A 12,039-nucleotide genomic window follows, 5' to 3' on the forward strand; every position below is an offset into this window, starting at 1 on the left:
TGGCATGCCAGCATGAAACCCAGATAAGGAGAGAAATTTCTAAGAGATTTTTTTCTTTTAAAAATTATGATGAACCAGACGCTAAGAGAACTAACACATGTGATCACGGAAACACTGCAGATAAATTTTAAGAAATTGTTAACAATGGGAAAAAAATGTCACAAAGTAAGGCAAATAGGGTCCTAATTTTCCAAAAAGGGAGGAAAGAGTTTCTGTGCACTGTGGATTGGTGAGCTTAACTTTGCTTCTAGGCAAAGGTGATAGAAAGGTTGATTAAATAGTTTCTGGACATTTGGAAAACAAAGAAGAGCTAACTAAAAGCAAGCTTAAGTTCAAGAAGAAGAAATCAGTGCAAGCATACCAGCTTCAGTTTTGAGAGGGTTGTTCCAAGGACAGGCAAGTGCACCAGAGCTCTGCTTCTCAAACCGCATCTGCATCGGTGTCATTGGAGGGCTGGGTTTTGAGACAGTAGGTCTGGAGTAGGGTGGGAATTTGCATTTCTGGAGTTCCAGGTGACGCTGATGTCACTGGTCTAGAGAACTACTGCTAGTATACTTAGTGTTGTTGGATTTGGGGAAGACTTGTAACTTTTGGAGAATATTGAGAAATTGGTTGGGAATATTAATGGTGGTGTGTGGAGGGTGAGGGCTTTTAACTGATTAAACAGTGTACAATTTCATTGTCATTATTTTAACTCGGACAGTTGTCTTTAGTATTTTGTCAGAATACTCTGGCCTTGACCCTCATCTGTTAAGTAATTTCATCAGGGACTCAGACGACAAAAAGGTGTGTTTCTCAAATCTGAAACACAAAAAGATTCTAGCTAATAATGTTGAATGGTTGAGGGTTTAAATGATCTTGGTATGTTAGATTTAGCAGCGATAGGCCGGGTGTGGTGGCTCACGCGTGTAATCCCAGCACTTTGGGAGGCCGAGGCAGGAGCATAACCTGAGGTCAGGAGTTTGAGACCAGCCTGGCCAACATGGTGAAACCCCGTCTCTACTTAAAATACAAAAATTAGCCAGGCATAGTGGCGCGTGCCTGTGATCTCGGCTACTTGGGGATTCTCCTGAGGAAGGAGAATTGCTTGAACTCAGGAGGCGGAGGTTTGCAGTGAGCTAAAATCAAGCCACTGCACTCCAGCCTGGGTGACAGAGCAAGACTCTGTCAAAAAAAAAAAAAAAAAAAAAAAAAAAAAAAAAAAAAAAAAAAAAAAGATTTAGCAGTGATACATGTAAAATGGCTGCAGTTAGTTACAGGAGGCTCTACAATACAATACCTTCTGGGATAAAGGCATAGGAATTTGGGTTGACCTCAGTATTGTTTGAGACAAGGTTAAGGTGGACTATATCTCTTCCATCTGACAACCTGTTTCTCACCCCTACCTGGGAAAGAATGCAGAAACCCAAGACAAATTTTATGTTCTACTAAGAGATTTCTTCCATGGTCAGGCCATATCTATTGTATTTAGTGCAGTTCTAGCACCACATTTGAAGATTTTGACAAAATTTGATAGCATCTTGAAGAAAGAGACCAAGGTGTTTAAATCTGGAATGGATTTGCTGTGATAACAACACCACTGTCTCACTGGCTTTTCCTAACAAGCCTTAATTTCTTGCTCATATCATGGGAAGGTTGCAGGTGAACTGTGGCTCTGCAGGGCTGTGCTTGGTTCTAAGTGTCTTCCTTCAGGACTCAGACCAAAGGAGCAGCTCCTGTGTGGGTCTGAGACACGCTGTTCTCATGGGAAAGGGCTGGAGTGCAAGGTGGGGAAGATGCCATGTTTGCCTCCATCTAATTGGCTGAGGGTGCCAAGGTCAGGGAGGTGGAGAAGTGACCTCCCACTTAATGCAAGGGCACATCCTGTGACTAGGGGGCAGAGGGGGAAGTTGTAACTTCGTTACAGGGAGGGAGTGGGCAGTTGGAAACTGTAATCCAATCTACAGCAGATGGAGATTCAGTTACTTTAACATTTATTGATTTCCTATAAAAAATTAGGCATTGTGCTAAGGCATGGAGGATTCAGAGATCAATAGAAACCCTGGAGGAACTCAGTATAGAAGGACAGAGGGAGATATAATCAAATACATTGCTATACAACTTGACAGATAGAAGAATCACAGCATTCCCAAGTATAGAGGCTGCAGAGAAGAGGGTGGGAAGGGCTGGCAGCAGGGAAGTATGAGGTCAGTGTTCTCAGAGGAGGGGGGACATCCAGCCTAGGTGTTGAGGATTTAATGAAGAATTTGCATCTGGGCGCTGTGGCTCATGTCTGTAATCCCAGCCCTTTGGGAGGCCAAGGTGGGTAGATTGCCTGAACTCAGAAGTTCGCGACCAGCCTAGGCAACACGGTGAAACACTGTCTCTACTAAAATACAAAAAAAGAAAAAAAAATTAGCTGGGTGTGGCAGCGTGTTCCTGTGGTCCCAGCTACTTGGGAGGCTGAGGCAGGAGAATTGCTCGAACCCAGGAGGCGGAGGTTGCAGTGAGCTGAGATCACGCCACTGCACTCCAGCCTGGGTGACAGAGCGAGACTCTGTCTCAAAAAAAAAAAAAAAAAAAAAAAAAAGAATTTGCACGGTGGGCAAGAGGATGTGGATCACGCTTTGGGTCAGGGATGGCATAATTGCAGCTGGAGGCTGGAAATAGTGGACTGCTTCCTGGGGGCCATGTTTTGCTTGCTGCTGTATCTCCAGTGTCCAGAACAGTGCCTGGTGAATGAATGGTGGGTTTAGACTTTTGGTATTGTGTTGGAGGGATAAGAAGGAAGGAACCAAAAAAGGAAGACACCAAGAGGTAATTTTAATGCCATTTTCATGGGACACTTGGGAGCTAGATTAGAAGAAGCCAAGACTAGAATCGGGGAGATGAGTTGCAGAGGGAAGTGGTGAAGGTCTGAAGGAAGGTAGGAAAAGGTCAGACACATTCCAGACATATTTAGGGGTGGAGGTGGTTGGATATGGGGAGTTTAAACGGGAAGGAATGTGGGGTGAACTGGGTGGTGAGTCAGTGGATATTGGTGACTGAAATCACCACTGCTAGGAATACAGTAGACAGAGAGCAAAAATAGTGAAAGGGAAGATGATGTATTTTGTTGTTATGTTTAGAGTTTGAGGTGACTGTGAGACACTGAGGTGAGGATATGCAGTGAGTCATTGGATATATGTGATTCTGCCCTAAAAATGTATATTTGAGCTTTATCATTAGAATGGGTGAAATTGCAGAGTCAGACTGTAAAACTTGGAAGTGTCTGGGACAGAAGCTCTGGGACATACAGTGTAGGAAATGGCCAGGGGAGGAAGATTTTTGAAGATTTAGAGGGGATATTCTTACAGCGAGAGGACAACCAGGGAAGGTGATGTACTGTGTGGAGGAGAGCGTTCAGCAGGAGAGAGTGGCCGTCACTAACTGCAGGGCAGGCAAGCTCAGGGCCCAGCACCATGGCTATGGGAATATCGGGAGTTGAGGAAGAAAAAGGCTCCAGTGGCACTGAAGCGGGAAATGCGGTAGAGATTTGGAGGCTCAACTTTTCAGAACTTGACTGAGAAGTGAGGGAGAGAGAGAGGAGTTCTGACATGCATCAGGCACGTCGCTTTTGCCCCACTTCACAAAGGGAGGAGAAGCAGAGCCACTGAGGCTGACCTGGACTTCACTGGTTCCCCTCTGCAGTTGAGCTGCTGTCAAAATGTGAATTTGCAAATAAAGATCTGTTTTTTAACCCAAGGTTTTTCTAGGCTAAAAAATAGGCCGATTTTTTCCTGTGTTAGTTTCCTTGCTGTGTAACAAGTTACCAGAAACTCAGCAGCTTAAGACAACACACATTGACTCTATCACAGTTTCTGTGGGGCATGAGTCGGAGCATGGCTTGGCTGGGTCCTGTGCTTCCCAGTCTCTGACGAGGCTGCAGTCAAGATACTGCCATGGCTAGGGTCTCGTCTGAAGACTTGCCTGGGGAGGATCCCCTTCCAAGATCCCTCGCAGAACCTGGGTGTTGGAAGGATTCCATTTCTTTCAAGTTATGAGACTGAGGGCCACAGTTCCTTGCTGGCTGCTGGCTGGAGGCTGCCCCACGTTCCGTGTCCTGTGGGTTTTTCCACCATGGGAGTTATTACTTCATCAAAGCCAGCCAGAGAGAGACAACTTGCAGGGGGGAAGTCATTGTCTCATGCTGCCTTAGCACAGAGGTGACATCACCTGTGCCCTAATCTGTTGCTTATCAGCAAGTCACAGGCCCCTCTCGCACTTAGGAAAGGGGATTACATAAGAGCATGAATACCAGGCGGCGGGAATCATTGGGTGGGTGAGAACCTTAGACCTGCCTGCCACAGAGTAGGACTCCGTGATACATCTTGTAATCGTGAGACTTTTGCAGCATGACTTCAGCAAGTTGGGGGCCATGGTGGGAGGGAGTGATTCACTTCACTATCAGATGAGATTTTCACGGTGAAGGTGAGATGTGAACTGGTCTTTGAAGTGGTAGCTCCATAATTTTCACACATAAAAGAGGGTTAGGGTAACAGTCTGGTTGGAAGCGGGGTACATCACAAATGCAGTGTATTTGGAGTAGCTTGAGCAATTGAGCTGAAGCCTTGTCAAGCCGTGCTTTGAGAGTGACCCTGCTCTGAAGGATGCAAAGACTTAGTTCCATAAAGAAGAGACAAGGACCCAGGATGAAGTGGATCATTCTAGGCGGAGGGAACAGCAGGAGCAGAGATGCTGGAACTTGGCAAAGCATGATGTAGTTTTAGGGGAAGATCAGTAGTTTCCTGAGGATGGATTTTAAGGCATATAAAAGGAGGGAGAATAAAGCTGGGAGAGTGGCATGGGGGCAGGCCGTGCACTCAGAGGAGATGGAGCCTGGCCCTAAAGGCAGATGGGTTTTGTTGGTCCTCAGAGGAGATGGAGCCCAGTCCTCAGGGCAGAAAGACTTTTGGGTCCTTGAGAGGATGGAAGCCCTGTCCTGAGGGCAGGAGGGCTGTGTTGTTTCTCAGAAGAGATAGAGCCTGGTCCCGACGGCAGGTGGGCTTTGTAGGCCTTGGATAGATGGAGCCTAGCCTTGAGGGTAGAAGGGCTTTGTTGGCCCTCAGGGGAGCTGGTGCCCAATCCTCAGGGCAGAAAGCCTTTTTGGGCCTTGAGAAGATGGAAACTCTTTCCTGAAGGCAGAAGGGCTTTGTGGACTCTCAGAGGAGATGGAGCCAGGTCCTGAGGGCAGAAGGGCTTTTAGCCTGGGTAATGGTAGGATTAGTTTTGGGCTCCTTTCCTCAGTCTGCAGGGGAGGCTGCTTGGGAACATGTTTGTTGCTCACATCTGTCTCCTCTGCTCTTGGCAGGAGACAAGAAAGGATGCGAGTCGAGAAGTCAGAGCTGCTGATGTGTTTCCCAGCCTCTGTTGCATCCTGAGAAGCCTGGGTCGGGCTGAGGTTTGGGGGAGATTGGGAATGTGTGGCCCCACTCAGGAATTGGGCTGCTTACTTCCAGATCACTGTAGGCCAGCTCCCTCTTGCTGTACCTTTCACACATGGGCTCAGCCATCCTGTGGGCCAAGCAGGTGGCAGTGCCCGCTCTGACTGCACAGATCGACAGAGAGTTTTATAGATAAAAACCAATGATTTTTTAAAAGGCATCTTTTCTTCATTTAGAATTGGTGTATTGGATGTCAGGAAGAAATTAGTTGCTCTTTTTTCCCTATCCTTCCTGAAAGAGCAGCTTTATACAATGTTTTTGGCAGCTGATGTTCAAAGAAGATCAAAGAAGAAAACTAGCATTTTTGGCAGGTTATGACACTGGTACCTGTGGGGTGCTGTTCAGTGCCATGTTACCTGATCTGGAAACTTGTGGCACCCGTGTGTGTGTGTGTGTGTGTGTGTGTGTGTGTGTGTCCTTGTCCTTGTAGGGTGCTACTTCTCTCCTTGCCTACCTACCGTTTCTGACATTGGTGGATTTCTGTAGATGTGCTGTTTAGCCAGGTATGCAGCACTCTTTATTTAAAGTGGAGGGCCATTAATGGTGGCTCATGCCTGTAATCTCAGCACTTTGGGAGGTTGAAACGGGAGGATTCTTTGCGTCTAGGAGTTTGAGACCAGCCTGGGCAACATAGTGGGACACTGTCTTCTAAAAATAATAAAATAAAATGGGGAATCCTTTTGATTGGGGAGAAATTAGAATCTAATTTTGGAAAGGGGCATAAAATAATTCATGAGTTTGGGGAAGCACCATGACGTATAATTACCTAGTTATCTCTTAAATTTCAAAATTGGACTTAATTGAGCAAATGGTGGTGAAGATACCATAGAACAAAAGATTTCCTGTTGCTTTCTGGGCTTTTTTTATTATATGAAATGATGTGACATGATTTATTTGGTTGTTACTGTCTGGTTGTGAACATGAGCAACCTTTAACAGATGGCTGGAATGGGGCCCAGTTGGAAGGAGGGCCGCGGACCACCTGCTTTTGTGGCCCTGTTGCCCTGGAGATCACTCCAGCTGTGACTGTTGATGGCCTGTGGGGGCAAAATCAACTCTTCAGACAGGTGGCAGCGGGACTACACTCTAGACCAGAGGAAACCCGGGAAGAGAAAGCCCAGCCTGAGTGTAGCAGGAAAGAAACTGAAGTCTAGGGTCATTAATACTAGCCTTCATAACCCATCAAACAATGAAAGTGTATTTCTTGCTTAAACAAAACCATGTAGATTAACCCTCCTCCATCCTGTGGCCACCTTCTTCAGCAGTAACACAGAGTCGGGAGAGGCATACTTACTGCCTTACTGTGGAAGTGAAACACATCACTTCTTATGCTCCACTGTGGCCCTGGCTGATTGCAAGGATGACCAGGAAATGCTGGGAAGCACGTGGAATGCCAGTCTTTGCTTTGACCTCTCAGGACAGCTTTTCTGTCGAGGAGGTATTTAGAATCAATCATCTTTGTGGATTGCAAAGAGGTGTTCTCATTCCACAGTGCCTTTCAGGGAGTAAGAGGACAAGCCGATCCCATTAGCTGTGGAGCAGAGTGGCCCAGAGCAGGGGCTCTGGCATCTGAGTCTCAGCTCTTGATTCACCACTTACCATGTGACTTTGAGCAAATCATTTAACTTTTCTGCCTTAATGTCACCATCTGTACAATGGGGTCACTAATAGGACTGTTACAAATATGAAATGATGTATGAGGGAAAGAGAAGTTGATGATGGTCAGTTTTAGCTAAAATGTTTGAGCATGTTTTTCTTTGTTTTAATAAAGGGGAAGGTTAAAACAAAACTCCTTAAGAGGTGTTTATAGACACCAGATGATTTGTAGAGCTTTTGGTCGTGTAGTTTTAATTCTAGGGTGTTTGCCTTTTGTTATTTCTTTTAGGTGTTTTAAGGAATCAGACCTGCATCTTTTAATGGCATTAATTTCTTTTAACTTGCATATTCTAATAATAATGAACAAGCCATCTATCAGAGCCCAATCTGTTATGCTCCAGAGAATTGTAAGAGATTAAATTACATTTTTAGGGGTCTCTAATCCTGTCTCTGGGTTGACAGAATTGGGAGAGTGAAGAGGAAGCTACCAGGAATAGTTCACCTCTCTAGCAATCTGTTCTCTTTTTTTCATCAGCTGTTTCCAAAAGCCTTCAGCAAGATGCTGTGTGACATTCAGCTGGTACCATTTCCAGTAAGTCTAAAAAAGCTCTAAGCCCAGGCCTTTTGGAATATGTCTCCTTTAGGAAAAATCATCAGTAAAGCTTGAGGATAAGACTTTTGAGTATAAAATGGGGTTTATGCTGCAAAGTAGAAACTGAATCATTTAGCTTCGATTTTAGTGAAGGGCTGAGAGTTTCTGTAACGGAACTGCCTAAATGCTCTCTTTTATATCAGGGCTTGTGAATATCAACAGCAGGGAGCAGGGAAGTAGGAAACTTTCTTCAGTGACCTGGATGGAGCGTTTAGTGAGCTTGTTCTACACCAAATGTGTAGCTGTGTCTGCCTGTAGCCGGGGGTGGAGGAATGAAAAGGCTGAGAAACCCCCATCCCCGGCTTGATCACCACACTTTCTCAAGGAAACCTGTACTGCAAAGCTCTCTTCTACCAGGAGGGAAGACGGAGAGAACAAGATAGAAAAAAACATGCCCTTGCTTGAGCCTATGGAGAAATTGGGCAATCAGTTTTCATCTATGAAGCAGTGGGAGCCATGTCCTACGGACAGAATTAAATGTGTCCTCTTGTCCGCAGGTCCTCTCCTGTGCATTCAGGTGGTGTGGTCGTGGTGCCCCATAACAATGATAACAAATGGGGTAAGCGGTAACTGAGAATATGCCTCCGTTGCTCAGAGTAGAGGGTGCTCAAGTGTAGGGGGCGTATGTGGGGGACAGTGGAGGTAGAGCGAGCACAGCCTAGCAATTCCCAGTGAGGCTCTGAAGTCAGAATGCCTGGTGTGAACCCTGGCCCTGTTGCTTGCTCATGTGAGGTGTGATGTAGGCGGTTTCTTTCACTCTGCTGTGCTCAGTTTCTTCATCTGTAGAATGGGGATATAATAGTAGTTTTTTTTTTTTTTTTTTTAATCTCTCTGTCACCAGGCTGGAGTGCAGTGGCGCTATCTCTGCTCACTGCAACCTCTGCCTCCTGGGTTCAAGCAATTCTCGTGCCTCAGCCTCCCGAGTAGCTGGGATTATAGGCACGCGCCACCACACCCAGCTAATTTTTGTATTTTTAGTAGAGACGGGGTTTCACCATGTTGGCCAGGCTGGTCTCGAATTCCTGACCTCGTGATCAACCCGCCTCCCAAAGTGCTGAGATTACAGGCGTGAGCCACCGCATCCGGGTGGGATATAATAGTATTTATGTCCTATTGTCCTTATGAATTAATGCATGTGAAGTAGTTAGGATACTATTTTGACATACTGTGGGTGCTCAATTGTATTACTATTATTTGGGAATTCTTGAAGAACAGTTAATTAAAAAGTAGGTTGAAGTTTATTGTGAAGCATCTCTAATGTGGTTTGATGTGAAGGAATTTGGACTTATCCTTTGAGCATTAAACATTTTAAGCAAAGAAATGGTATGAAGGAAGTGTTTTAGAGGTATTGAAACCCTGGCAGAATGGCACAGGTTGGATCCGAGGTAGAAAGAGAAAGGTGGCAGGAAGGCTGACGGGAGAAGAAGTAATCCAGGTATGACCCGGGGTATGTGCTAGGGTGGTGGCCATGGACCATGAGGGAAGGACTGGGTTGCATTAGACGGTTCCTTTTTTTTTTTTTTTTTTTTTTTAGCAATTTGGAGGATTTTTAAGGTGATAAGTTATCGGTCTGAGGAAGTTATTGGATAGATAATTTGGAGATAATTCAAAACTAAACCCCATTAGATATACAGCTCATTTTAGTTGCATATCAACTCATTTGATATACAACTCAATTAGTCCTACAGATTGATTTTAACTGCTTTATCTCATGTCTCTCTTTATATATGTTTACGTAAATATATGTGTGCATTTATGTGTGTGTGTGTGTATATAATACTTTAGGTTTTGATACTTTTAGGTCATTCATACAGCATTGTGACTGCTGAAATTAGGAAATAGGCTGACAGATTACTAATTTCTAGGCAAACTTTGTAATTAAAAGAAGAAATAGATATGGCTGTAATTTTTTTTTTTTTTTTTTTTTAGTACAGTTCAAAATAAATGGTGCCCTTTGGTCCTGCAGATGGTTTCTTTCTTATCTAGTTTTTTCTCTACATGAAAAGTTTTGCTGACTCCTGTTCTTAATTTTCTATTGTTCTTAATTTAGGTCCTATGTCTGTGCTTGCCTGATTTTTCCTGTGACTATCTTTTACAGATAAAATAGTGGAAGAATCATCATGTATATAAGTTCAAGAAGTTTTCATTAAGCTGCTAATTTCCTGAAGAAATCTGGATCATGGTGCATCCTTTGTTTGTGTGTGGGAGGATATAGTGATACTGAATGAATCATGTCTTGCTCTGTAGCAAGAGGAATATTTGGTAAAGTTGATGTTGTTTGCTTTGGTGAGCAGTGGAGGTGGAGTGGGATCCGACCCCAGTGACCCTAAAAGCAGCGAGCCCTAGAAACCAGGCCCACCTGGGTTTTCCTGGCTCTCTCTCACTTGTGCCCTCTTGTTTCTCATGAAAATGTGAAGCTGCTGTGATATTTTGGGGTCTCTGATTTGGCACAGGTAGCTTTTCAGTGACTTTGCAACTACTCTTTCTGCATATCTTCAGTTTGAGATGAACATGTTTGTGCAACTCAGCAACTCAGCACCTGATGGGGATTCTGGAGAGTGCACTGTGGGATCTAGGATCACCTTACCCAGTTCCCAATGACCAATTCATGAGGAAGTCGCAATCTCACACCAGAATCTCACTGGAAAACAAAATCAGACTCTCACCTAAAAAGTAGGGACTGAATATGAAGTAAACTTTTTTAAAGCAAATATGTTTTCAAACCACAAAAACAGATGCTTTCTTTTGGCAGTTTTGCTCATCAAACCTAAGCTGAATGTGAACGGAGACTAATTTTTAACTGTTAATTCACAGCCTAGATGGCAATGAGTCTGAATTCTAATTTCAAAATCTTATTTGAACTCTGTGTTTGGCTGACTGAAGTGAAAAATGTATTGTTGTTTACTGATTCCAAATCATACCCTGCAGCATTTTAAGACAATTTTGAGCAAGTCATGGCCAAGTGTAAATTTGCGTACTTAACATTTATTTGTTAGTCACACAGCCAGCCCAGTGGATAGGCCTGTTTGAAGTCAGGCTGTGTGCACCTATGCCAGTGCTGGCTCTGCTTTGGGGCAGGATTTTGGGTGTAGGACGAGGTTCAAAGGACCTGGCTGAGGACGGCCACACGGGTTGGACAGGCCGCTTCTGGAGAAGCCCACTCAGGTGTTGTTCCTGGATCACCTTTCTAGGCCAAGTGTAAAAGGAGAGGGAATTTCTTTGTTAAATTCATTCCTGGTTTCAGGGCCCTTTTGTTACCTTCTCTTCCACATGAGCTCCCGTCTCTGTGCTGCAGGAAGTTCAGAGGCACGGTTTATCATGGGTGCTTGGCACCACTCTCTCTCTAACTATGTGGATCCTAACTCCAGTCTCCTGATGGTCAGCTTGACGCAGGTTCACTGGATCAGTGCCTTCCAGTCCTGGGCAGGTGCTCTGTTTCTGTTATTCTAGAACCCCCGACCCAGGGAACACAGAGCTTGCTGGTCTGCCTTCATTTTCTCACCTCCAATTTAAGACCAAGTAATTTTATTTTGCCTTCATTTGGTATTTAGAAGCGTTGGGTGGCTTTTGTCAGGGACACAGTTTCATGCCTCTCTGGCTTTTGTCCGTGTTGCCTGGTGCTCTTCTAGCTGGCCCTGCTGACTGGAGTCTGTGATGGACTCCCATTTTCTTGAGCTGAGTCACTTCTTTTCCTCCAGGATGCCGTTCCCTACAGCTCATCCTGCTTGTTTTCACTTACTTTCCTGTTTTCTGCCCTTGCTCTTATATCCAGGCCTGTTAGATCTGAATCTAGTCATTCTGCTTTCTCTTCAGAGGTTTCTCTCGACAGTAAATATAAATACAGTAATTTCTATGGGCCAGATATGGTTCTCAGTGTTGGGTGAATTTTAACTCAGTCTCCGTAACAATCTTAGGTGGATACACTCATCTCCATTTTGCAGAGGGGAAACTGAAGCACAGAGAAAGTCACTGCCCCACAGTCATCAGGGTGCCAAGTGGAGGAGTCAGGGTTGAAGTCAGAAAAGCTGGCTCCTGAGCCTGCACTCTTAAATGCTATTCTATATTCTTTTTAAAACATTTTTTTGACTTATTTTGTATTCTATAAATATTTTTGACTCATTTTTCCATCTAATTTTACACCTTTCTATTCTTTTAAATTTTTTTTAAAATTTAAATTTAAAACCTACAGTCGTCAATAAAACATTATTCTATATTCTTGCTGGCTTGTGGCACCTCTGCTGTCTGGAATCTTCTATGTGGCCTCCTTGATCCCGGGATGAGTTAGCTTTTTCATATGATATTCAGCTACAATTCTATACAGGCAGTTGTG

The 12,039-nt window shown here is 44.4% G+C and overlaps 1 protein-coding gene across 11 annotated transcripts in view; it reads left to right on the forward strand.

Annotated features, from left to right (window-relative positions):
• The window catches only part of CCNY (cyclin Y), a 330,334-nt gene that overhangs the window by 163,364 nt on the left and 154,931 nt on the right, over positions 1 to 12,039 (forward strand). For 3 of the 11 annotated variants that reach the window (XM_055092655.1, XM_055092654.1, XM_055092656.1), the window contains one exon: positions 7,593 to 7,649. The exons of the other annotated variants lie outside the window; for them this stretch is intronic. The gene's annotated coding sequence lies outside the window, so the exon portion shown is untranslated. The remainder of the gene's footprint in view (positions 1 to 7,592; positions 7,650 to 12,039) is intronic. 11 annotated transcript variants of the gene reach the window in all.

This window comes from Pan paniscus, chromosome 8, assembly GCF_029289425.2.
Source record: "Pan paniscus chromosome 8, NHGRI_mPanPan1-v2.0_pri, whole genome shotgun sequence".
Lineage (NCBI taxonomy): Eukaryota > Metazoa > Chordata > Mammalia > Primates > Hominidae > Pan > Pan paniscus.